The following is a 24,396-nucleotide window of genomic DNA, read 5'->3' on the forward strand; positions in this document are numbered from 1 at the left end:
AAGGAAATGGCTACTCACTCCAGTATTCTTGCCTGGGAAATCCCATAGCAGAGGAGCCTAGTGGGTTTGAAAAGAGTCAGGCATGACTTAGCAACTAAACAGCAACAACATTCTTAAACATAAACAAAAATGTCAAATTCACTAGTATAAGATCCACAAAACAATCAGTATATCCATGTGATGGAATGTTATGTGTCAGTATAATCATAGTAGAGAGAAATATTTAATGATATGGAAAAATAGGAAATATGACAAAAATATTGATCATTCAAAATTATAGAGAATATTATCCCAACCGAGTATATGTACTTATATTGACAGTGACTATATTTTTACATTAATCTCTATACTTCTCCTTGTTTCCTAAAACCATTAAATTTAACATGTTACTTTAATTATGAGTTCAAAAATGTTGATTTGATAGATGAAAATCAGTTTTATTGTTAAAAAAATTTGTGTTTTAACTAAGCTAAACATTTGTTAGTTCTAACCTAAATATATTATGTAGCTTGAGAGTATATTAGGAAAAAAAGACAATTGAATGTGCATTTTTTTGAGTTTGCATGTATATTTGTTAAGTTTTATTAACATATAGTTGATGTACAGTATGTTACTTTAGTAACTGATTCACAATTTTAAAGATTATACTCCATTTATAATTATTATAAAATATTGGTTATATTTCCTGTGCTGCATCATATATCCTTTAGATTATTTATTTTAAACATAACTGTTTGTACTTCTTAATCCTGTATCCTTATCATGCCCTCCCCCTCCTCTCTTCCCACTATAACCACCAGTTCTCTATATCTGTGAATCTCTTTCCTTTTTGTTATAGTCAATGGTTTGCTTTGTTTTTTATATTCCACAGTGTTTGTATATCTACAGTTATATCTACAGTGTTTGTCTTTGTCTGACTTCTATCACTTAGCATGACACCCTCCAAGTCCATCCATGTTGGTCTTAGATAAATTCTTTCATCCTCTCTTGACTTCCAAATTTCTAGACTCCAAAAAAACCACTCTGGTTTGATATATTCTTCATTTAGGCAATAACACAATTTATTTTGTCACAAGTTTCTTTAACTACATGCCATGTATGCTAATGAACTGAATTAGAATTTATATTTACCATATTCACATCACTAATTCATTTGTAAGCCATTTCTTGAGTTACTTTCCTGGGTTGTTACTGAATTTTTATTGAATTTGTGTTAAATTATCACTGAGAACAATTTTTCATTAAATATTAGGAGAGTTTAACTAATTAGATACCAATTCCAACTCCTCTTCCTAACTCACCAACTTATTTTTCGTCTCAAACAAGGATCAGTCTGAGACTCAAGCAAGACTGAGTCTCCTGGATATTGTCCAATGGATTAAGTTATATGAAAAAGTTCCTTTACAATACCAAAATTGAGTCTTCTTTGTGAAAGGCAATATGTATTAGACAAAATGTAAGAGTTTCAAACTAAAATATTTCCTTTACCTTCCATTTAGTATCGACTGTAGACTCCTCTATCCATAGGATTCTCCAGGCAAGAGTACTGGAGTGGGTTGCCATTTCCTCCTCCAGGGGATCTTCCTCACTCAGGGATTGAACCTGTGTCTCTTAGGTCTCCTGCATTGGCAGATGTATTCTTTACTACTAGCGCCAACTGGTAAGTTATAAACTTAAATAACTTAATTAAAATTTAAGTCTCAGTTGACTCATTCATTAAGTAGGAATAATAACACCTCCCTCAATAAGCTGTTATGAAGTTTAAATCATATAAAAGCAGTAAGATGTCTAACAGATACATGCTGCATTGCACCTTCATCATTCAGAATACTTACACTAGTTATATCTGTATAATTAAATGAAAATGACCAAAAGTGGTATGAATAGCTAACTAAAAATGTGTCTTTGGATTGTTTGGGAACTTTAGATGAATATCATTATCACTTTATGCTATATATTGTGTAGAAATTCCCAATTGGTTATAAAAAGTCTCATCATCTTTTGGAGGAGAAAAATAAACATTGAAAAGTGTGGGCTGAAAGAAGGCAGATATTAGATTAACAGGTCCCTAAAGCAATTTTCACAAAGTGGTGTCACATTCTGACAGGAAAAAACATGCCTCCCTGTTGTCTTGATGTGTATGTCAGACAAGCTTAGTTCCTGCACTGGTACATTTTCAGATCTCTCCATGCCACTTTTAATCATATGAAATCTGCTACAATACTGAGTTATAGTATAGACCACAAAGTACAAAACAGAACATATAAAGTACAGACAACCCAGAAAAAGCAGAACCAAAATCTTACATAGTGAGATTTGTCTTTTTTATAGGTTTCTGGAAAGCATGTTGTAAATCTTCCCAGTAACCAGCCACTGGAGTCATATTTCCAAGCAGCATTTACGGAGTAAAAGGTAATGCATGGTAGTTAGAGTACACATGAAGGATAACTATTCTATCTCTGCACAATATTGTGTTTGTACTATGAGGATAATCAAATTATGACAACATTTGCAGGGTAATGGTGAGTGAGAGCAATAGAACATCAGACAGATTATCAGTGATGCCATAATATGTTTTACAGTGGAGGAAATGTGATAAGATCATAGAAGGAGATAGCTAATTTGCCATGGCAATGCAGCTGTCAGTCGATAGAGGATGGGTGGAAAGAGCATGATTTAGGATCAAATCAACAAAGATTCTATTGCATTCCCATGTGATTTGTTCACACCAAAGAAATTTTGTCCCTCTCAAGTTCCTGATAAAAAAGTAACTTTTCAGAGCCAGACACAAAAGAAAAATCTGGCCTGGATACAACTTAAACTTCTTGGAAAAATGCCTAAGTGCATCTTACTATAAGGGAAAGTTAGAAGACACTTCACATTTCTAAGTATAGGTAATTCACAGATCTAAATATATATATATATATATATATATATATATATATAGTGTCTGAAGACTCACTAATCTAGTATTCAGTAACTGAAGTGTTATGCTATAATAAGGACCACATCAATCAGGTCATTTGCTCATTATTTAATTCTTACAGTGAACTCTCTGGCATAGCTTCTGTCTACAACAACAGTATTCTAACTTTATTAGATAACTTTCTGCCCATTTACATTTCTCCTACACTTCTCCACTGACTGACAAATGTTAATCATTCTTTAAGACTCAGTCCATGTGTCATTTTCTTCATGAAAATATCCCTTAATACCTTCAAAATGAATGAATTACCTCCCTTGTGTGACTGTGACATCTATCCACACAAGTCTCTGTCTATATCTCCCATGATACTGTAAATCTTCAAGGACAAAAAGGACCACATGTATTAATGCCAGCCCAATGCCTCCTTCCTCTTTGACAAACGCTGTAGCTTAGATAGTAAAGGATCCACCTGCAATGCAGGAGACCTGGGTTCGATCCCTGGGTTGGGAAGACCCCCTGGAGAAGGGAATGACAACCCACTCCAGTATTCTTGCCTGGAGAATCCCATGGGCAGAGGAGCCTGGAAGGCTACAGTCCATGGGGTTGCAAAGAGTCAGACCTGACTGAGAGACTAACACAAGAACGAGTGCTAATAATTAAAAGCTATTTGCTAATAAGAACTGTTATATGTTTCAACTAATCTATCAAATAGTTAAATGGGTGGAATTTCATAAGTTGGAGTCAGAATGAGAGAGTGTTTCCATGATCTACTGAGGTTCTGGGCATCACTCTGACCTCCACACTTTCTGCCCAGCCACCCAGGGAGAGTTCTGATTCCAAGCTCTCAGCAGTCCCAAGTCATCTGAGGAAGAAGAAAGCAGAAAAGAGGGATGACCTACAAAATAGAAGCAAAACAAATGGATGAGGAAGAGGAAGTTGACAAAGAAGACAGACTTTTGAATAAGTCCAAGAGAGTTTGTAACACTAGCTCAAGGAAATTTAAATCAAACACAGTCCATTCTAACAAAATGTTAGAATCTATATTGGAGATAAACAAAGGCAAGGGAAATAAATAATTGCTATTTTTAAAAATAGGGTAGTGTAAAGTATATCAACTCTTTCTTGTCTTTTAAGAAAAGCCTCCTGGCTTCAACTGTAATATAAGCATAATGAATGATGACTTGTATCCTTTATCTTGTGGAAGAACTTTATCTGAGTGGCAGAATGTTTGGGAGATTTGGAGAGAAATGCATATTTGATTTCTAGCTCTTGTGGCAAAATTCCTTTAGGAAATTTACCTATTTTTCCTTATCCTCAATTTAAAATTCTTCAAATTGAGAAATCAAGAGCTGTGTGAGGATTCAGTGACATGTTATGTGAAAGGAGCCCAGGACATGCTGGTGTGTGTTTCAGACTTAAGATTCTCTGGCTTTCTTGCTCCTCCTTTCTTTTTCATCCCTCCTTCCTTTTGTTTTCTTCTTCCTTCATTTCATCTATCGAAATATGCATTTGTTTTTTTGCTAATTTTACTGACTTGATAGATGAACATGGTTCAGAAAAATGAATGATTAAATTTATTAATACTTAAATAGCTATGCTAGATCTTAAAATATTCTGAAATCACATTGTTTATACCACATTATAAGAAAACATTTGGTGGTTCATGAAGAGAAATTGGACCTACAGAAAGATTTCCGTAAATATGCCTTGACTGTTGCTATGGCTTGGTTTAAACAAAACATCAGATGTTTGAGGCATGTATAATATGTGATTGTTGTTGTTCATATAACTTCCATATCGTTGACTCTTGAAGCAGTCCCTTAATAACCACTTTGTTATTTCATATGTTTTTCAAACATTTCACTTGGAAGCATCAGTTTTGAAGACAGTCCTTTAAACATTTCCAAAAGTAAACCGATAATCTCCAAAAAGAGTGCCATTTCCAAGTTATCTATACGAGTATTAAAATGGTTTCATTCCCTCAGGTTTGACATTGTGGCATCATCTTTGTCTCTTTCTTTTCCTCAGTTCTAATTGAATTTTCTCCTTAATCACTTTCTGTAACTCACCTTTTCTTCTCCAATCAATGACTACTACTAGCCTATGTTCTCAATACTTTTTTTTTTAATGTGTTCCAAATTGTTTTCATTCACATCACTTGCCAAATACTGTTTTACTGTTTATTATATGTCAGATACTCTTTTGATTGTTGAGGAAACAGCAAACAATAAGCTAGACATGATTCCTGCAGTCATGGACTTGTACTAGAAGGTAAGATTGTAGTGGGAGAAGAAGGACATTAAATAATGCCAAATGCTGATACATGCCATAAAATTGGGCTTCCCTGATAGTTCAGTGGTAAAGAATCTGTCTGTAATGCAGGATACCCTGGTTTGATTCCTGGGTCAGGAAGATCCACTGGAGAAGGGATAGGCTACCCACTCCAGTATTCTTGGGCTTCCCTTATAGCTCAGCTGTAAAATCATTGGATAGCAAGTACTTAAGCAGAGGAGGGAGATGGTGGAGAGGCAAAGAAAATCTTTGAGGAGATATGTTCTGAGCTGAGACTTGAAGAAAATGGGCCAGGAAGAGATGATTAGGCTGGGTGAGATTGAGTTGAAGGAATTGATCCTCTGGTTCTCTCTAATTGATGTCACCTCAGGCTGGCTGGAGCCCCCACTTTGTCTTCTCATGACTAATGATGATGACTTTGCTACTGCTATTATCTCCACACTCTTGCACTATCTCTTGTGGTTTCCCCACTCCTCACCCATACCTTTGTAATTAGTCACTTTGTAAATAAAATCTCCTCAAATTATCCTAATTTCAGCATACCATCTGTGTCCTGCTGGCTCCCTGACTGATGCAGCAATTTGTATAGAAATGGCCTTGGGAAACAGACCCTCAGAATTGGATTCTGGTGTTGTGCTAGTCATATATTAGAGTAATACAGGATGACAGTCTTGCTGGGTGACAGAGGAGGTAAATGGGACGTAGGTGGGACACAGGTGATCTACAGTATTTTCTGGCTTCAGGATTGCTGAAATTGTCACTGCTGGTGGCATGAGATGAAGTGCACATGAGGTCAAACCCTGGAGAAATCAAAGCTCTGAGTCATTTAGTTGCTACCACACATAGTGATTATGGAATCACGTGGATTTTCATATTATACCTTAAGAATGTACATAAGAAGAAAATAATATGATCCATGAATACAAATTAAGAACACCGGGGAAGAAACACAAGCCCACTATGGCAGCTTCAAATCATGTTCTGTATGTAGGCCAAATATGAATGAGGTCCAGGCGCTGGATCTGTTTGGAACATGAGCAGAGTTGCAGGGCTGTTTCAATCCTCAAAACACCATATTTTTCATGCTAAAGTGAGAAGTGAGCAAGGAATGGGACACTAAGCCATAGAATAAAACTAGTTAGGCATATACAAACAGGGCTGAAATTTTAAATCTCTACGTATCTTCTACCCATGGATGTAGTCCTTCCCTTCCTGCTGTTGTTTTTCAGCCTCTAACTCTTTGTGATCCTATGGACTACAGCACAACAGGCTTTCCTGCCCTTCATTATATCCTGGAGTTTGCTCAAATTAGTGTCCACTGAGTCAGTGATAATATACAACCATCTCATCCTCTGCCAATGCCTTCTCCTCCTGCCCTCAATCTTTCCCAGCATCAGGGTCTTTTCCAATGAGCTGGCTCTTTGCATCAGGTGGCCAAAGTATTGGAGCTTTAGTATCAGTCATTCCAGTGACTACTGAGGGTTGATTTCCTTTAGGAATGTTTGGTCTGATCTTTGGTTTGATTTGATTTAAATGGCACACAAGTTATTACTGACCCTTCTCAGAACATAGTACCACTCATTGCCTCTGGATTTACAAAACACTTGGATACAAAGAAACCTACTTGGGAGTAAATAGTTTATAATCCAAAGAGTTCTTTTTTTTCTTTTTAATATTGCTATTAATATTGGCAAGGACCTAGAAAATAAGTAGAAAGAAGAGTTTATGGATGTTATATCATGAGAGAAGATAGAAAACTCAATGGGCCCAAATCCATTCATATTGATATGGATATCTTTGTCCAATACTTGAGAAGTGATGGATTGCTTAAGAGCCTGAGAATGAAGCTATGTTGGTGTTATGAACTGAGAGTTGTGTCCCTCCAAAAATGTGTGTTGAAACTCTAAGCCTCACTATGATGGTGTTAGGAGATGGGACCTTTGGAAGGTAATAGGATTAGGTGATTAAGTCATAAAGATGGAGCCCTTAAGAATGTGATTTGTGCTCTCATAGCACTCCCAACTTTTCCCTATCTGACAATGCTGGCACCTTTCTCTGACTTCCAAACCTCCAGACTCGTGAGAAATAAATGTTTGGTGTTTATACCGTCCACTCTATGATATTTTTTTACAGCAGCCCTAATGGACTAAAATGGATAGTAGTATTCTGTACTCAATGACATTCTACAGTTAATGGAATCAAGATGCTTGAACTTATCTGCCACACTGTATAGGATGGATGTCAAATTTCAGTGAGTGGTGATGCTGGAATAGATCTATTGTGTGAAAGGCTCAAGAAAAAAACAAAAAACAGTCCTTGCATCACGACATTGAGGCACACAGAAATCACTGGCAAGGGAGCCATCATTGTCCTTGAAGGCAGTCATGGTAGGCTGCAACTATGCAATTAGGTTTCCTGATTGCAATATGAATCACGGCATTCAGAAGCAGTGTGGTTTGTAGCTGTCAGAAACTATGTAGACAATAACTACAATAAATCAGAGGAATGGAATGGTATAAAAATTATTTTAAAGATTCATAAAAATTTGTTGTGAAGACATTTGTTGGGAGGTCACTAGAAATGGAACAGATGGGCAATCTTATAAGGAATTGCTTGTAATATATGGAGGATGGGAAGGGAAAAAAATCAGTATAATCTGAGGAGAAGATAACTTGAATTTCCTAAGCAAAAATTTATGGCTTCTTGTGCAAAAGTTCTCAAAGGTAAGTTCATTCTCTGTTCTGAAGTGCCTTGACTAAGGAGTTGATAAGGGTTCTGGAAAAAACCATGCAATGTGATCACAAGGATATCCTGTGAATTTCTCCCAGACTATTATTATTTTCCCCCAGGACTTGTCATTCTTTTTCATCTTGTCATAATACAGGAAGCAGAATATAGATCACCTAGGTATGACATATAACATCATGTGGATCTATTACTTTAGTCATATTATACCAATTGAAACTGGCACACAGGAAGCAGAAAGCACTTTTTTTTTTTTTAAGGTAATTTATTTTATTTTATTTTTTTTTAATTTTATTTTATTTTTAAACTTTACGTAATTGTATTAGTAAGATATTACACGATAGAATGCTAGAATAAAACCCTATGGAGGCTCAAGGAAATAGCACATCAGTGAAATGTATGAGAATTCAGAAACAAAATATCCAATCTAAAGGGAGATTTATGTCGCCATACTTTGTGCTATCGGTTCCAAACAAAGAGACACAAAGCTTAGTGGACTTCTTTGGATGTGGATGCTTTGAGTGGGACATAGGCCCGTGACTCAGCAACCCAGTGATGCCAGCAGTGACTATTCCTGAAGGGAGTGTTATATAGAATCTATGCTTGGCCACAATAGGAAAATCATAACCCTGACCCCACATGTTTTGGCCCCTGAAACAACTAATTGAAACGAAACTCCTGGCCTATGGCTAGTCCTGTTAGAAGCTAAATAGCACACAAGTAACCAAGTGACTATACTACTCAAATTTAACATTATAAGCTGTATATCAAAGCTACCAAAATGTTGTAATAATATGTGTATAATAGCATTTCATTATAAAATAGAAACACCATGTATAAGATAGGCTCAAATGAATATAAAAATCACCAGATATCTGTAGAACTTATTTTTATGGCTGTGAGGAGAAACCACATGATGTTTCTCTCCTAGCCTCTGGTGGTTGCCAGAAATCCTTGACAATCTTTGACTTATAGAGATATCATTTCATTTTCTGCTCCCATCTTCACATCACCTTCTGAGTATGTCTCTATGTGCCCTTTTCTGTCTCTTCTAAGGAGAGTCTCATTGGATGGAGGGCCCACTGTAATCCAATATAATCCTATTTGAACCCTTGACTAATTACATTTATAAAACTTCTGTTTTCAAATAACTTCAGTTTGAGGTTTTGGGTGCATGGGGATTTTGAGGAGACGCTATTCAACCTACTATGTTACCTAAGGAGGGGACACATTTTATGGCAAAGAAAATGTATCAAATATCTGAATTCTATGAAATTCACTAGGCTGTCATGTTCCCCATCATTCAAGAACATCTGGCTTGATAGAATGGTAGAAGAGTGTCCCAGTGATGGCTAATAAGTAACAGTCCACCCATTGAAGGTAGTACCCACAAGGTTTGCTATATATTGCCTCTCATATATGGGGAAGGCAATGGCACCCCACTCCAGTACTCTTGCCTGGAAAATCCCATGGATGGAGGAACCTGGTGGGCTACAGTCCATGGGGTTGCTAAGAGTCGGACGTGACTGAGTGACTTCACTTTCACTTTTCACTTTCATGCATTGGAGGAGGAAATGGCAACCCACTCCAGTGTTCTTGCCTGGAGAATCCCAGGGATTGGGGAGCCTGGTGGGCTGCCATCTATGGGGTTGCACAGAGTCGGACATGACTGAAGCGACTTAGCAGCCTCTCATATAACATAGGCCTGGGAAACAAGAACCCTGTAAATATTATATTTAGTTACCCAACAGATAGATACTTAATTCATATCTCTGTGATTTTGGACTAAATGCATTTTTATCATTTTGAGTCTGAGGCAAGAATGATTTTAACAGAAGCCATAGAAGTGAAAAATATACAAGCAACTCCTACAGCTCAACTCCAGAAAAATGAATGACCCAATCAAAAAATGGGCCAAAGAACTAAATAGACATTTCTCCAAAGAAGACATATAGATGGCTAACAAACACATGAAAAGATGCTCAACATCACTCATTATCAGAGAAATGCAAATCAAAACCACTATGAGGTACCATTTCACGCCAGTCAGAATGGCTGCGATCCAAAAGTCTACAAATAATAAATGCTGGAGAGGGTGTGGAGAAAAGGGAACCCTCTTACACTGTTGGTGTGAATGCAAACTAGTACAGCCACTCTGGAGAACAGTGTGGAGATTCCTTAAAAAACTGGAAATAAAACTACCTTATGATCCAGCAATCCCATTGCTGGGCATACACACTGAGGAAACCAGAAAGGAAAGAGACACATGTACCCCAATGTTCATCACAGCACTGTTTATAATAGCCAGGACATGGAAGCAACCTAGATGCCCATCAGCAGATGAATGGATAAGAAAGCTGTGGTACATATACACAATGGAGTATTACTCAGCCATTAAAAAGAATACATTTGAATCAGTTCTAATGAGGTGGATGAAACTGGAGCCTATTATACAGAGTGAAATCAGCCAGAAAGAAAAACACCAATACAGTATACTAACGCATATATATGGAATTTAGAAAGATGGTAACAATAACCCTATGTACGAGACAGCAAAAGAGACACTGATGTATAGAACAGTCTTATGGACTCTGTGGAAGAGGGAGAGGGTGGGAAGTTTTGGGAGAATGGCATTGAAGCATGAATAATATCATGTATGAAATGAGTCACCAGTCCAGGTTCGATGCACAATACTGGATGCTTGGGGCTGGTGCACTGGGACGACCCAGAGGGATGGTATGGGGAGGGAGGAGGGAGGAGGGTTCAGGATGGGGAACACATGTATACCTGTGGTGGATTCATTTCGATATTTGGCAAAACTAACACAATATTGTAAAGTTTAAAAATAAAATAAAATTTAAAAAAAATTAAGACTGCCACATGATCTTTTAAGGCTTTTTAAGCTTCCTCACTGATAGGTACAGAAAAAGATTATTGTCATGGTGATTGAGTCCAATTTCCAGAAGGAAATTGGGTTTCTCAGGAACTTGTGTAAATCCAGGGGATTCTCTGGGACACAGCCAGGATTACTTCTTATAGTTGGTCTTGTGTGTCTACTTTACTTGGCCATGGGGCCCAGATACTTGGTTGAACAGTCTGGGTGTGTATGTAAGGATCTTTGTGATGAGATTAACATCTGAATTTGTAGACTGAGTAAAGCAGATAGCCTTCCCCATTGTGAGTGGGCACCATTCAATCCATTGAAGGCCTAAATAAAATTAAAAAGTGAATAAAAGTTGTTTTTTTTTATATTTTATCTCTGCATTTCTGTCTCTGACCTAGTACATCAGCCTTCCCCTGCCTTTAGACTCAAACTGAAACTTAACAGCATTAACTCTCTTGGTTCTCAGGCCTTTGGACTCAGACAAAATTATTTGCTGTCCTGGGTCTCTAGCTTGCCTAATTCAAATGTTGAATTTCTCTGTCTCCATAATTCTATAAGCCAATTTCTTAAAAAAAAAAAAAAAAAAGACTATATGTCTATACAGCTATGTATCTCCATCTATATTGATATCTAAGGTTTACCAATAGAAAACAGGTAATGTTAGAAGCATAGATATAGGTATAGCTATAGATATCTGCTACTTGTTCTGTTTTTCTTTAGAATCTAGATTAACACTCTTTCATATCCTATTATTCAAATATAACAAAAATGTTAATAATCCAAGAAAGATAAAGACAAGACCACCAAGGAAACAGAGCCTGTAGGAATGAAGATTTTTTTAGATGAGGGGCTCACAGAAGGCTCAGAAACTGTAAAATTATTGGTAGAAAAAGACCACTATTATTTTCAGTTTAGTCCTTATAATCAACTAGAGAGAGAAAAAAAGATAGCAGCTATGTTTCATGTGACTGAGTTGTGTCCTTTCTCAATTTTTTTCCTTTATGTGAGGACACAAGTTGTGTCAAATATTTTAGGTTTTGTTTGAGAGTGGCTGTGAACTGCCATTATCTCATGATTTGGAGACATCGTGCATCACCTGAGTTAGGATCACGTTTTCACCATTGTGATACAGGACAAAAGTGGGAGATGAGGGACAAAATATAGACACTGTATCATGCATGCTCAGTCACTTCAGTCGTGTCTGACTTTTTGTGACCTATGGACTGTAGTCCCAGGCTCCTCTGTTCATGGGGACTCTGCAGGCAAGAATACTGGGGTGAGTTACCATGTCCTCCTCCAGGGAATCTTCCTGACCCAGGGATCGAACTCCCATCTCTTATGTCTCTTGCATTGGCAGGCAGGTTCTTTACGACTGGCACCACCTGGGACAGATATCTCCCATTGATCCCAGTTATCCCATAGATTCACTCTCTACCTATCTCTACTTTCCTTATTCCCTTGCAAGGCTGACCTATAGGGGCTACGTTGTTGCCTGTATAGCCCGACTTCCCAGTTATGTTTGGCTAGTGAAGATTTCAGACAGAAGAGTGCAGGAAGGTGACTGACTGAGATCAGGGTGCTTGCTCGTTCCTAGTGAAAGTGCCTTGAGCTGATGTTTTATTGGCACTGTTCTTAAGGTAGACACTGTGTGTGGATTTCTCTCCTGTCTCCAGCAATTTCTGCCTCTACCCATCCTTTTGAGGCTAAAGATAGTAACAGGTCTGCAGTTGCCCCTAGCCCTGTGTTCCTCTAGTTCTGTTGCATTGTCCTTTGTGGTCCCCCCTCACATTTATAATGAGTTTCTTTTAAGTAAACCCTCCACAATAATGTTAATGTGATTGTACCCTCTGTTTCTCCTTCAGACCCTGATTGATATAACTGTGTTATCTCTTAGTTGATGCTGACACCTAATCTAAGGATAAGACAAGCTGGGAAGTTCTGTTTTTTCCCCTAAGGTAATATTTCTGGCCTCTAATTAGTTTCATCTTCTCACTTAAGAGTGCACCACTGACAACAAACAGGGTCTTGGCAATCTTTGCAGCTAAATTCTATGATTCAGCTTTTTATCTCCTAGGAGATAAATGCCCCCCACCCCCAATTAGAAAGAGATGGAAGTTAAAAAAGGCAGAGGATAATAAAGAAAACAGGTAATGGCAGATATAGAAGATGAAGTTGGACTGGCAAGTAATATAATGAACAAGGTAATAAAATGGTAAAATAAAGTATTAGACTGAATAGTGATTGTTGGGACAAAAAGTAAGAAAGCTAAAGACTTACTACTGTGTTATTCTGTTGCTGCCCAAGAATGAGATGTAGATATAAGATGATAATCTATGTATGCCCTCCTCCACCCTTATCTTGGGAGTTTGCTTGGTCAACATAGCATGAACATATATACACAGATAGATATGTAAATATTATTCACCATAATTCTTTAAATACATATCAACTCTTTTTAAACCATCATACTGATATTGTCCAACATTAAATAATTCAAAATGCAGCAAGCCTGATTTTCTCTCAGGCCATTTCCCATAAGAATATAAATAGATAAGACTATAAAAATAATACTAAAATAATTTTGAAGCCACTGGAAATCTCTGTTGGACAAGGGTGCTGAGAATTGGGTCAGGCATTTGGAGTCACTCATCCCTGAAGGCATTTACCAGTTCCAAAGAAGCAGCTGAGAGACCGAAAGCTCTGCAAAGCTCTTGGAAGAAATATAGGGCTGAAAGAACAAAAGCTAGATTCAGGGCTGGCAAAGGAAGAATGGCTCTAATAGAAACATCAGAATTTTAGTGAGGACCCAAAGGTATATTTGCTAAGAGTAGGCTAAATCAGGAATTGACAAGATTTCTAAGGAAATAAAGCCCAGTTTTCACCTTGATTGGATTAATATTAATATAATCACAGAAGAAAATAGGATAATTACAGATTTGCATATGTATGAACAAATGATTTATAAAATGATTGAACTGGGAGCAGTGGGCAAAGTACGATACTTTTTTCCCCACTGATTTTTTTAAACTTTTAATTGGAAAATAATTGTTTTACAATGTCGTGTTTGGTTTGTACCATACAAAGTGAATCAGTTATAAGTATACGTGTCCCCTCCCTCTTGAGCTTCCTGTGTTATACAGCAACAGTGACACTAACTGAAGCACATATTAAATTAATTCCACATAGAGTGTAGATCCAAGTGTGAAAAATAAAACAAGAAAAGTCCTACCAGATAATTTAGGAAAATGTTCTATAATTTGTGTTAGAAAAGATAGCTTCAACAATAAAAAAAAAAGCACTAACATCGAATGAATAGGTTGACAAATTGGACTACATTAAAATAAAGAAGTCTTCCTTAATTGAAACATGATTAAGAGATTGAAAATGTAAGGTACTGGGTTAAAGGTATTTGCAAAATATGAGACAAAGATTATTTACATAATTAAGCAAAGACTCCTATAAATCAGTAAAGAAAAAAAAAATCAGACAACTCAGTAGGAAAAAGGCAAAAAGCATAAACAGCATATATAAATGGCCAATAAACTTATGATAAAGAGTTACACCTTAATAATAACAGATAAATAAAAATTAAAACCTCAATGAGATACCACTACTTACCCACCAGAATGGCTAAAAAACAAATTCCATGTTTGGGGAGAGATAAGAGTTTAGATTCCTCCTATAGTCCATGGGGTCACAAAGAGTCAGACACAACTGAGCCACTGGACTGAACAATGGAAGTATCTGCTAAATCTGGAGATATTTATATCTTATGACCTAGAAACTCTTAGGCATATACTCAATAGAAATTCATTTACATGTACATCAAATGGCATTCATGAGAATGTTCATAGTGGTTTTATTCATTGTAGCTCTAATACAGGGTAATTTATGTCACCCAAAAAGAGATACTGAAGTTCTATCCCATAGTGCCTCAAAATATTACCTCATTTAGAAATAGAGTTGTTGAATATATAATTAACTAAGCTAAGATGAGGTTATATTGGAGTAGAGTGGGTCCTTAATTCAATATGTCTAATATCCTTCTAAAAAGAGACACACAAGGGAGAAAATGGCCATGTGATAATGGAGGCAGATGTTGGAATGGAGCATTTACAAGCAAAGGAAAGACAAAGATTGCTGGAAAACATCAGAAGCTACAGGAAGCAAAAGCCTTTCTTTCTTTAAGTTTCAGAGGGAACATGGCCCTGTCCATACCTTGATTTCAGACTTCTAGACTCCAGAACTGTGAGCAATATATTTGTATTGTTTAAGCCACACATTTGTGGTTCTTTGTTACAGAAGTCTTAGAAATCAATTTAAAGGCCAAAGGGAAAACAACCCAAATATTCATCAAGTAAAATGGATAGACATATTTACAAAATGAAGTACTATCCAACAGCAAAAAATATTGCTACATGCAAAAATATCCATAAATTTGAGTGAAAGAAGTCAAATACAAGAAAATATATATGATATGATTCCATTTATTTGAAGTTCGAAAACAGCCAATATAAATCTATGGCATTAAATGTCCAAATAGTGATTATATTAGGAGATAAAAGAGGGTAAATAGATTAAGAAAGGGCACAAGGATGACTGATTTCTGATCTTTCTCTTCTTAACATGAATGATGACTATGTACATGTGTTCACTTTGAAATTCATTATACATATATATATATTTGTACATTTATACATTTATATTACATAATTCAGTAATAGGTTAGTAAATAAATTTATAGGACATGTAAAATATCATTCACAAAAGAAAATAAACAAAAGGTTTGGCAAGAAGAAAGATAAATGGATTTAATTATCAAACTTCCAGCAATGTTTTCCTTGTTGCACTGAAAATAAGCAGTCATACTATTGATTGTGTGGATCACAACAAACTGTGGAAAACTCTTTTTTTTTTAATTTATTATTATTATTTAATTTACAATATTGTATTGGTTTTGCCATACATCAACATGCATCTGCCACGGGTGTACACGTGTTCCCCATCCTGAACTTCCCTCCCCATACCATCCCTCTGGGTCATCCCAGTGCACCAGCCCCAAGTTTCCTGTATCCTGCATCAAACCTGGACTGGTGATTAGTTTCTTATATGATATTGTACATGTTTTAATGCCATTCTCCCAAATCATCCTCCCCCTCCCTCTCCCACAGAGTCCAAAAGACTATTCTATATATCTGTGTCTCTTTTGCTGTCTTGCATACAGGGTTGTCATTACCATCTTTCTAAATTCCATATATATGTGTTAGTATACTATATTGGTATTTTTCTTTCTGGTTTACTTCACTCTGTATAATAGGCTCCAGTTTCATCCACCTCATTAGAACTGATTCAAATGTATTGTTTTTAATGGCTGACCAGTCCACCTGACCTGCCTCTTGAGAAATCTGTATGCAGGTCAGGAAGCAACAGTTAGAAATGGATGTGGAACAACAGACTGGTTCCAAATAGGTAAAGGAGCACGTCAAGGCTGTATCTTGTCACCCTGCTTATTTAACTTACATGCAGAGTACATCATGAGAAATGCTGGGCTGGATGAAGCATGACTGGAATCAATATTGCGAGGAAAAATATGAATAACCTCAGATATGCAGACGACACCACCCTTATGGCAGAAAGCAAAGAACAAAAGAGCCTCTTGATGAAAGTGAAAGAGGAGAGTGAAAAAGTTGATTTAAAACTCAACATTTGGAAAACTAAGATCATGGTATCCAGTCCTATCACTTCATGGCAAATAGATGGAGAAACAGTGGAAACAGTGATAGGCTTTATTTTGGGGGCCTCCAAAATCACTGCAGATGGTGATTGCAGCCATGAAATTAAAGGACACTTGCTCCTTGGAAGAAAATATATGACCAACCTAGACAGCTTATTAAAAAGCAGAAACTTTACTTTGCCAATATAGGTCCAGCTAGTTAAAGCTATGGTTTTTCCAGTAGTCATGTATGAATATGAGAGTTGGACTATAAAGAAAGCTGAGTGCTGAAGAATTGATGCTTTTGAACTGTGATGTTGGAGAAGACTCTTGAGGGTCCCTTGGACTGCAAGGAGATCCAACCAGTCCATCCTAAAGGAAATCAGTCCTGAATATTCATTGGAAGGACTGATGCTGAAGCTGAAACTCCAATGCTTTGGCTACCTGATGCAGAGAACTGACTCATGGGAAAGGACCCTGATGCTGGGAAAGATTGAAGGTGGGAGAAGAAGGGGGTGACAGAAGATGAGATGGTTGGATGACATTACCAACTCAATGGATATGATCTTCAGTAAACTCCGGGAGTTGGTGATGAACAGGGATGTCTGGCATGCTGCAGTCCATGAGGTCACAAAGAGTCGGACACGAATGAGTGACTGAACTGACTATCAGAGTAATAGAGAAGAAACTTTCGGGATTAACTGTCTATTGGCTAGTCCATCCCTAGATGATGCTACACACGATTCTTACCTCTGAATGAAGAATTCCATTCTGGTTCTTTTGAAGAGTGGTTTATCAGGCTGAGCCAACATTCGGGCACCATTACTTAGTAAAGAAAAATAGAAGTTATAGTAGTTTAAATTTGAACAATTGAGATTCTTCATGACTTTGAAACTAATTGTCTCTAAATAAATTAGTTGGTAGATACAAATTAAACATTAAAAATGAAAAAAATATTGAGATATCTTGTCAAAGATTGTGAGGACAAAGTACTGAGGGTGATGAAGGGATTAAGAGCAGAGTCTAAAGCCAACTTTCCTTGGGTTCAGATTCTTGTTCCACAATTCAATCTCTATGTGAATATAGGCAAGCTACTTAATCTTTGACAATATCTTAATATAAAAAAAAAGAATCTTCATTTAAGGCAGCTTAAGTAAGGCTAATTAGTTCACATAGCAAATTGTGTTGACATTGTTGACACAGCTGAGACTTAATGCCAGAGCAATTTGAATCTGAAATGTGACCTTTCATATTGTCATGCGAGGTACAGCTTAGATATTACCTTCTATGATATGCTTTCCCTTGATTATCCACGTTTAACTCCTTTAAGTATTGTGCTTGTCATGCTGTCTTCTTATTTATATGGGACTGATACCACAGATAGATACTAACATCCCTATTGAACCCCAGTAAGTGGTGATCCTTCAGGACAGAGACATTTTATATCTATATCCTCAGTCTCACTGTGCCTTCACAAAATGATCAACAGAGAGGAAGAATTGAATACACTTGGATGACTTATCAAGCATTTAAAAATTAAAACATATAGTCTATGAATCTGAAACACGAGCAACTCTTGTCATTATGCTATATTTCTAGGCATGAACTAGAAGTGAATATGTGAAAATACTTTGTCTCTGGTAAGAATTTGATTATATGATACTTTCTGATTTAAATCAATTACTCATTGGCAGAAATGAGTACTTGAGCAGAATTTCCACAAATTTCCAACAAATTTCAAGAACCAAATAATCTATGGAGAACTATATAATACACATTTTTTTTAAAAGAAAATCTTCAAAGCAGAAGAGAAGGTGAAGTGTGACTTTTTCAGTGGGTTCTGAAAAGGAGTATGGCTTCTAATCTTGTCTGTTTATGAAATGATCAGAAAACTTTCTGATGTGAGTTGTGTTGGAGTTGTTAAATATTTCAATTATCAGGAAAAGCATTTGTAGAAATAAATAAAGAGGATGGCTCTGAAATAGCATATAATTCTTCATTTTTAGTGGCTCCTAATCAATGCATTCACTGTGTTTTTAAGTCTACACTTTGGTTTCTTTATACCAAACTCCAATTTCCAGAATAATGAGAAAACCTTAGTGATGCTTTCTACTTTTCAGCTGCCATAATAAACAATAAAAAGCATTCTTCTAAATGGTCTATAGGAACATTTATCTGAGCTGATAATTCAGTAACCATTAAAACTATTTTGGAAGTTTAAAGAATTATGACCAACCTATACAGCATATTAAAAAGCAGAGACATTACTTTGTCAACAAAGGTCAGTCTAGTCAAGGCTATGGTTTTTCCAGTGGTCATGTATGGATGTAAGAGTTGGACTATAAAGAAAGCTGAGCACCTAAGAATTAATGCTTTTGAACTGTGGTGTTGGAGAAGACTCTTGAGAGTCCCTTGGACTGCAAGGAGATCCAACCAGTCCATCCTAAAGGAGATCAGTCCTGGGTGTTCATTGAAAGGACTGATGTTGAAGCTGAAACTCCAATACTTTGGCCACCTGATGCAAGGAGCTGACTCATTTGAAAAAACCCTGATGCTGGTAAAGATTGAGAGCAGGAGGAGAAGGGGATGACAGAGGATGAGATGGTTGGATGGCATCACCAACTCAATGGACATGGGTTTGGGTGGACTCTGGGAGTTGGTGATGGACAGGGAGGCCTGGTGTGCTGCGATTCATAGGGTCACAAAGAGTCAGACATGACTGAGCGACTGAACTGAAATGAATTGTAAGAATTCACTAATTCTAGTCTAATATATTTAGAATAATATTGGATAAATCATTTAAACAAATTTATTTAGGCCCTGCACCAGACTTGTAGATTGTACAAAGGGTTAAAGACAAGATCACTGATACAAACACTTCTAAATCCACTTCCACTTAAACCAGTTTTAAATCAATTTAAACTCAAATGTATTCTAAATTTTGTAAACATGAATAAGCCAACAAATTGTTATTAACATTGTTTATCATTTACTAAGTGTGCACTATAAAATTATGTATAATAAAATTTGTACAAGGAAAAGCACTCAAATTTTATCACCTTTAGGTGCTTTGCTCTAAATTAATTGATAGATGCAAACCAGAGGTGAAACTGAAGAAGTAAGTGATTTTACTTAATTGGATAATTTGTCCTGAAATTTTTCTGTTATTTCTAAATTTTTTCTGTTGCTAAGAAACCCACAAAGATCAGAAAAAGCCAACTCAATATGTTTATATAGGATATTTTGAAAATATCTGAGTATTTTAACCATTTAAGAGAATGTGTGTATTTATGTGTTTGGAATCAATTGTAATGCTAGTAAGTATGGGATATAATAATTATAAGGATTAAAAAAATGACAATAAGAGATAGTCATCTCTACTTAAGGTTGACTTAATTAAAAAAACTTCTAAGAAGATATTAACCAAAAATAATTTTGAGGAAAATAAAATTAAATAAAAAAATTTTAAGATCGCTTTAGCTATTACTATAAGAGAAATAAACTTCAGAAATTCTCTTGTAACATAGATATCATTCTTGGCTCCAGTTGAACATGCTAATATTTAATATCTAATAACAATATAAGACATAGTAAGCATGAAATTCATAACTTTCATTTTAACCATATAAAAGTTGTTAGAATCACTACTTTAATTAAGAAATCCATATGGCTTCATATTTCAGGTATTAAAGCATGCTGCTACCTTGAGAGGTGTCATCTTGGGTAAGTTTCCTCTTTTAAAATTATCACAGATGTTCTCTAATAAAGAAAAACACCCATGGAACACAACCAATGACTTAATATGAAATTCAATTCATAACAGGACATTCTATTAAGTTCCAGAGCATAGTCTTAATATTATTATTTAGTATGTGATTTAATTATTCAGCAACAATGATTTCTGATAACTCAAATATCATAGTTTATTGACATTTCTTCAAGAACATTTCAATACACGGTTTAGTCCTCCTGAAACAGTAACAGTAGTTTTACAAAGACAATGATTCCTTTTCTCCTCACAGTGTTTTGGGGAGAGGAAAGGTGGGGCCAGACAGAGATATGGAGTTAAGAGATACATGCTACTATATATAGGTAGATAAGCAACAGGGCTATTCAACTACTGTGGGTGCACTGGTCGGTGGGGCCAGACCCTGGCCCATTTGGCTATAAGCCTGTGGTTTGTGCAGGAGCTGTGGCCAACTGGAGGGCAGAATTTGTTTCCAGGTAATTGCCTGTAGAGTCCAGGGAGGTGCACAGGAGTGCTGTAGACTTCTTGGTATCCAGGGATAGATTCACACACAGCTGTTTGTGCAGCTCAGGTGGGCATGGCTCTTGTGCCAGCCTGTTGGAGGGTGAGACTGAGTCCCTGCACACTTGTATGTTCAGCTGTGGGAGGGCATAGGGCTGGTTCTGGCCCTATAGGATAGGGATGGCGGGGGGGGGGGGGGATTCCAAAATGGTGCTGACCAAGTCTCATGTTATTGCTATCAGTCAGTTCAGTTCAGTCGCTCAGTCATGTCTGACTCTTTGCAAACCCATGAATCGTAGCATGCCAGGCCTCCCTGTCCATCACCAACTCCCAGAGTTCACTCAGACTCATGTCCGTTGAGTCAGTGATGCCATCCAGCCATCTCATCCTCTGTCGTCCCCTTCTCCTCCTGCCCCCAAACCCTCCCAGCATCAGAGTCTTTTCCAATGAGTCAACTCTTCGCATGAGGTGGCCAAAGTACTGGAGTTTCAGCTTTAGCATCAGTCCTTCCAAAGAAATCCCAGGGCTGATATCCTTCAGAATGGACTAGTTGGATCTCCTTGCAGTCCAGGGGACTCTCAAGAGTTTTCTCCAACACCACAGTTCAAAAGCATCAGTTCTTCAGTGCTCAGCTTTTGTCACAGTCCAACTCTCACATCCATACATGACAACTGGAAAAACCATAGCCTTGACTAGAAGAACCTTTGTTGGCAAAGTAATGTCTCTGCTTTTGAATATGCTATCTAGGTTGATCATAACTTTCCTTCCGAGGAGTAAGCGTCTTTTCATTTCATGGTTGCAGTCACCATCTGCAGTGATTTTGGAGCCCAGAAAAATAAAGTCTGACACTGTTTCCACTGTTTCCCCATCTATTTCCCATGAAGTGATGGGACCAGATGCCATAGGCTCCCCCAAATGGCTACTGCCCTCAATCTTCATAACAGCATTATTTACAATAGCCTAGACATGGGCAACCCTAATGTCATCCATAGATGAATAAAGAAGATGTAGCATATGTATATAATGGAACACTACTGAGTCATAAAAAGGAATGAAATCTGATTTGTGACAGTGTTGATGGTCATAAAGTGTATTCTTGTTCAGTTATTCAGTCATGTCCAACTCTTTGGGCCTCAGGGACTGCAGCATACCAGGCTTCTGGGTCCTTCAAAATTTCCCGGAGTTTGCTCAAACTCATGTCCATTGAGTTGATTATGCTAGGTGAAATAAGCCAGAGAAAGACAAATACTGTATTATTTCACTTATATTTTAAGACTTAAAAACAACCTTAAAAGTGAAACAACAAACAAACATAACAGAAACAGTCATAAATACAGAGAACAAACAAGTGGTTGCCAGAAGGGAGGGAGGCAGGAGGAGGCAAGAAATAAGTGAGGGGGATTAACAACAGGTACAAACTTTCAGTTGAAAAATAAATGAGTCATGAATATGAAATTCATGGTGTGGGGAATATAGTCAGTAACTGTGCAGCATCTTTGTGTAGTGACTTACAACTAGACTTACCCTGGTGATAATTCCCAAGCATATCAGAAATATTAAATCACTATGTCCTGCAACAGGAACTAACATAGTATTGTAGATCAATTATACATCAGAAGTAAACAAGAACATCAACACACTCATAGGAAATAAGATTAGATTTGTGGCTACCAGCAGAGGGATGGGTGAAAGGTACTTAGATGGAGGCAGTCAGAAGGTACAACCTTCCGGTTGTAAGTACCAGGGACACAATACTAGGGACGCAATGTACAACATGTAAAATATAATTAACAATGCTGTATGCTATATATGAAAGCTGTTAAGAGAGTAAATTCTGAGTTCTCAGCATGAGGAAAATTTATTTTTTCTATTATTTAATTCTTTATCTGTGTGAGATGATGGATGCCCACTAAAGTTATTGTGGTAATAATTTTATATTGTATTTAAATCAAATAATTATGCTGGACACCCTAAACTAATACAGTGTTAAATGCCAACCATATCTCAAAAAAACTGGAAGAAAAAAGGGAAAAAATAAAGGTGATGACAAAGACATCATTGAACTGAAAAAATACCACATATATTTATAAAAGTTATCATTTTTAAAAAGTATTAAAGCATATTGTTACATCTTGATTTCTCTCAATTTTTTTCATGTATCAGTTGTGTAGATAATGTTTCTTAATGTTATTCAAGAAATTTACTACATTCAAAATGATAAGTATATCATTTTATTTTAATTAAACATAATTTAATTTAATATCTGAATGTAATATCACTGTATTTAATCAATAAATTTCTATATCCTTTTAAAGGCATCTATACATTTTCAAAGTATTTGATGACTAGAACATGAAAGCACAATTATGTACTAATAGTTTTTTCAATAAATATTTGTGAATTGATTATAAGCTTGTGTCTTATACTTTAAGCAATAAAATGGAATGCAATATAAATTATATAATATTTTTAAAAGTTCAGTTTGTCTCAAGATGAAAGAAAACTGGAATTTAAACAATAAATATAACTTTCATAACATATGTAAAGGAAAAAGTTCAACACATATTTTCAGAGTAAAATGATACAAATTTTAAATTGGGACAGCAGGAGTGAAACATGAGTAGCTTAAGATGTTTCATCATTTTACAAAGATAAAACCCCAAATACCTTTGGAATGAAATACCAAAAAAGGCATTCCTTGTGACTTATACCATTCTATTGTTCTTACTCTTGTTTTCTGGATATGAGCACAGGAATCAGAACATGAATTTCAACAAATGTAAAAACAATATCAAACTGTCAAATAATGCTTGGAGAAAACTGTTTTGGCAACAGATCTTATAGGAAAATTTTGAGCTTTTCAATAAATAAAATCGGTCTGAACAAATAATATCCTACGACAACTTTTAAATGGTTAGCAATCTCTTTAGCTCCATAAGGGAACTAGAGCTCTACAAGGTTCACAATAATTGAACTTTTCTGTTCAGTATCATATGTAATGTATTAAGGGCTAACCTGGAAAGGAAGACTAAATTCACAAATCCAGAAAGAGGTACATAATGATGAGGGGTTCTAGTCATCATAGCATAGAAAGAAAAAAAATAATAATAAACCTTAAGAGCTTGTGATATTTAACTTTGAAAAGACTCCAGGCAGTTGGAACAACCATCTTCTAATATTTGAATGGCTGCCAGTGTCTTTGTGAAGTTTTGTTTCTCAAATAACAACTTCAAATTTTGGGTGAAAGTATTAGATGTCGGATCACAATATATATGTGTGGTAGATTTCGTTTTTGTGCCAAGTCTCCATCCTGCAGTATATCCACACCCTTTATCATGTGACTTGACCATTTCTGTCACCAGAGGCAGAGTATGTCCTTGTCCTATTGATTTTTATCTTGTTTGGCCAATGGAATTTGGCCAACTACGATGTTTAGCTGGGCTTTCCTGGGGGCTCAGCAGTAAAGAATCCACCTGCAATGCAGGAAATATGGGTTCAATCCCTGGGTTGGAAAGATCCCTTGGAGGAGGAACTGGAAACCCACACCAATATTTTTGGCTGGGAAATCCCATGGACAGAGGAGCCTT

Source organism: Bos taurus, chromosome 2 (assembly GCF_002263795.3).
Source record: "Bos taurus isolate L1 Dominette 01449 registration number 42190680 breed Hereford chromosome 2, ARS-UCD2.0, whole genome shotgun sequence".
Classification (NCBI taxonomy): Eukaryota; Metazoa; Chordata; class Mammalia; order Artiodactyla; family Bovidae; genus Bos; species Bos taurus.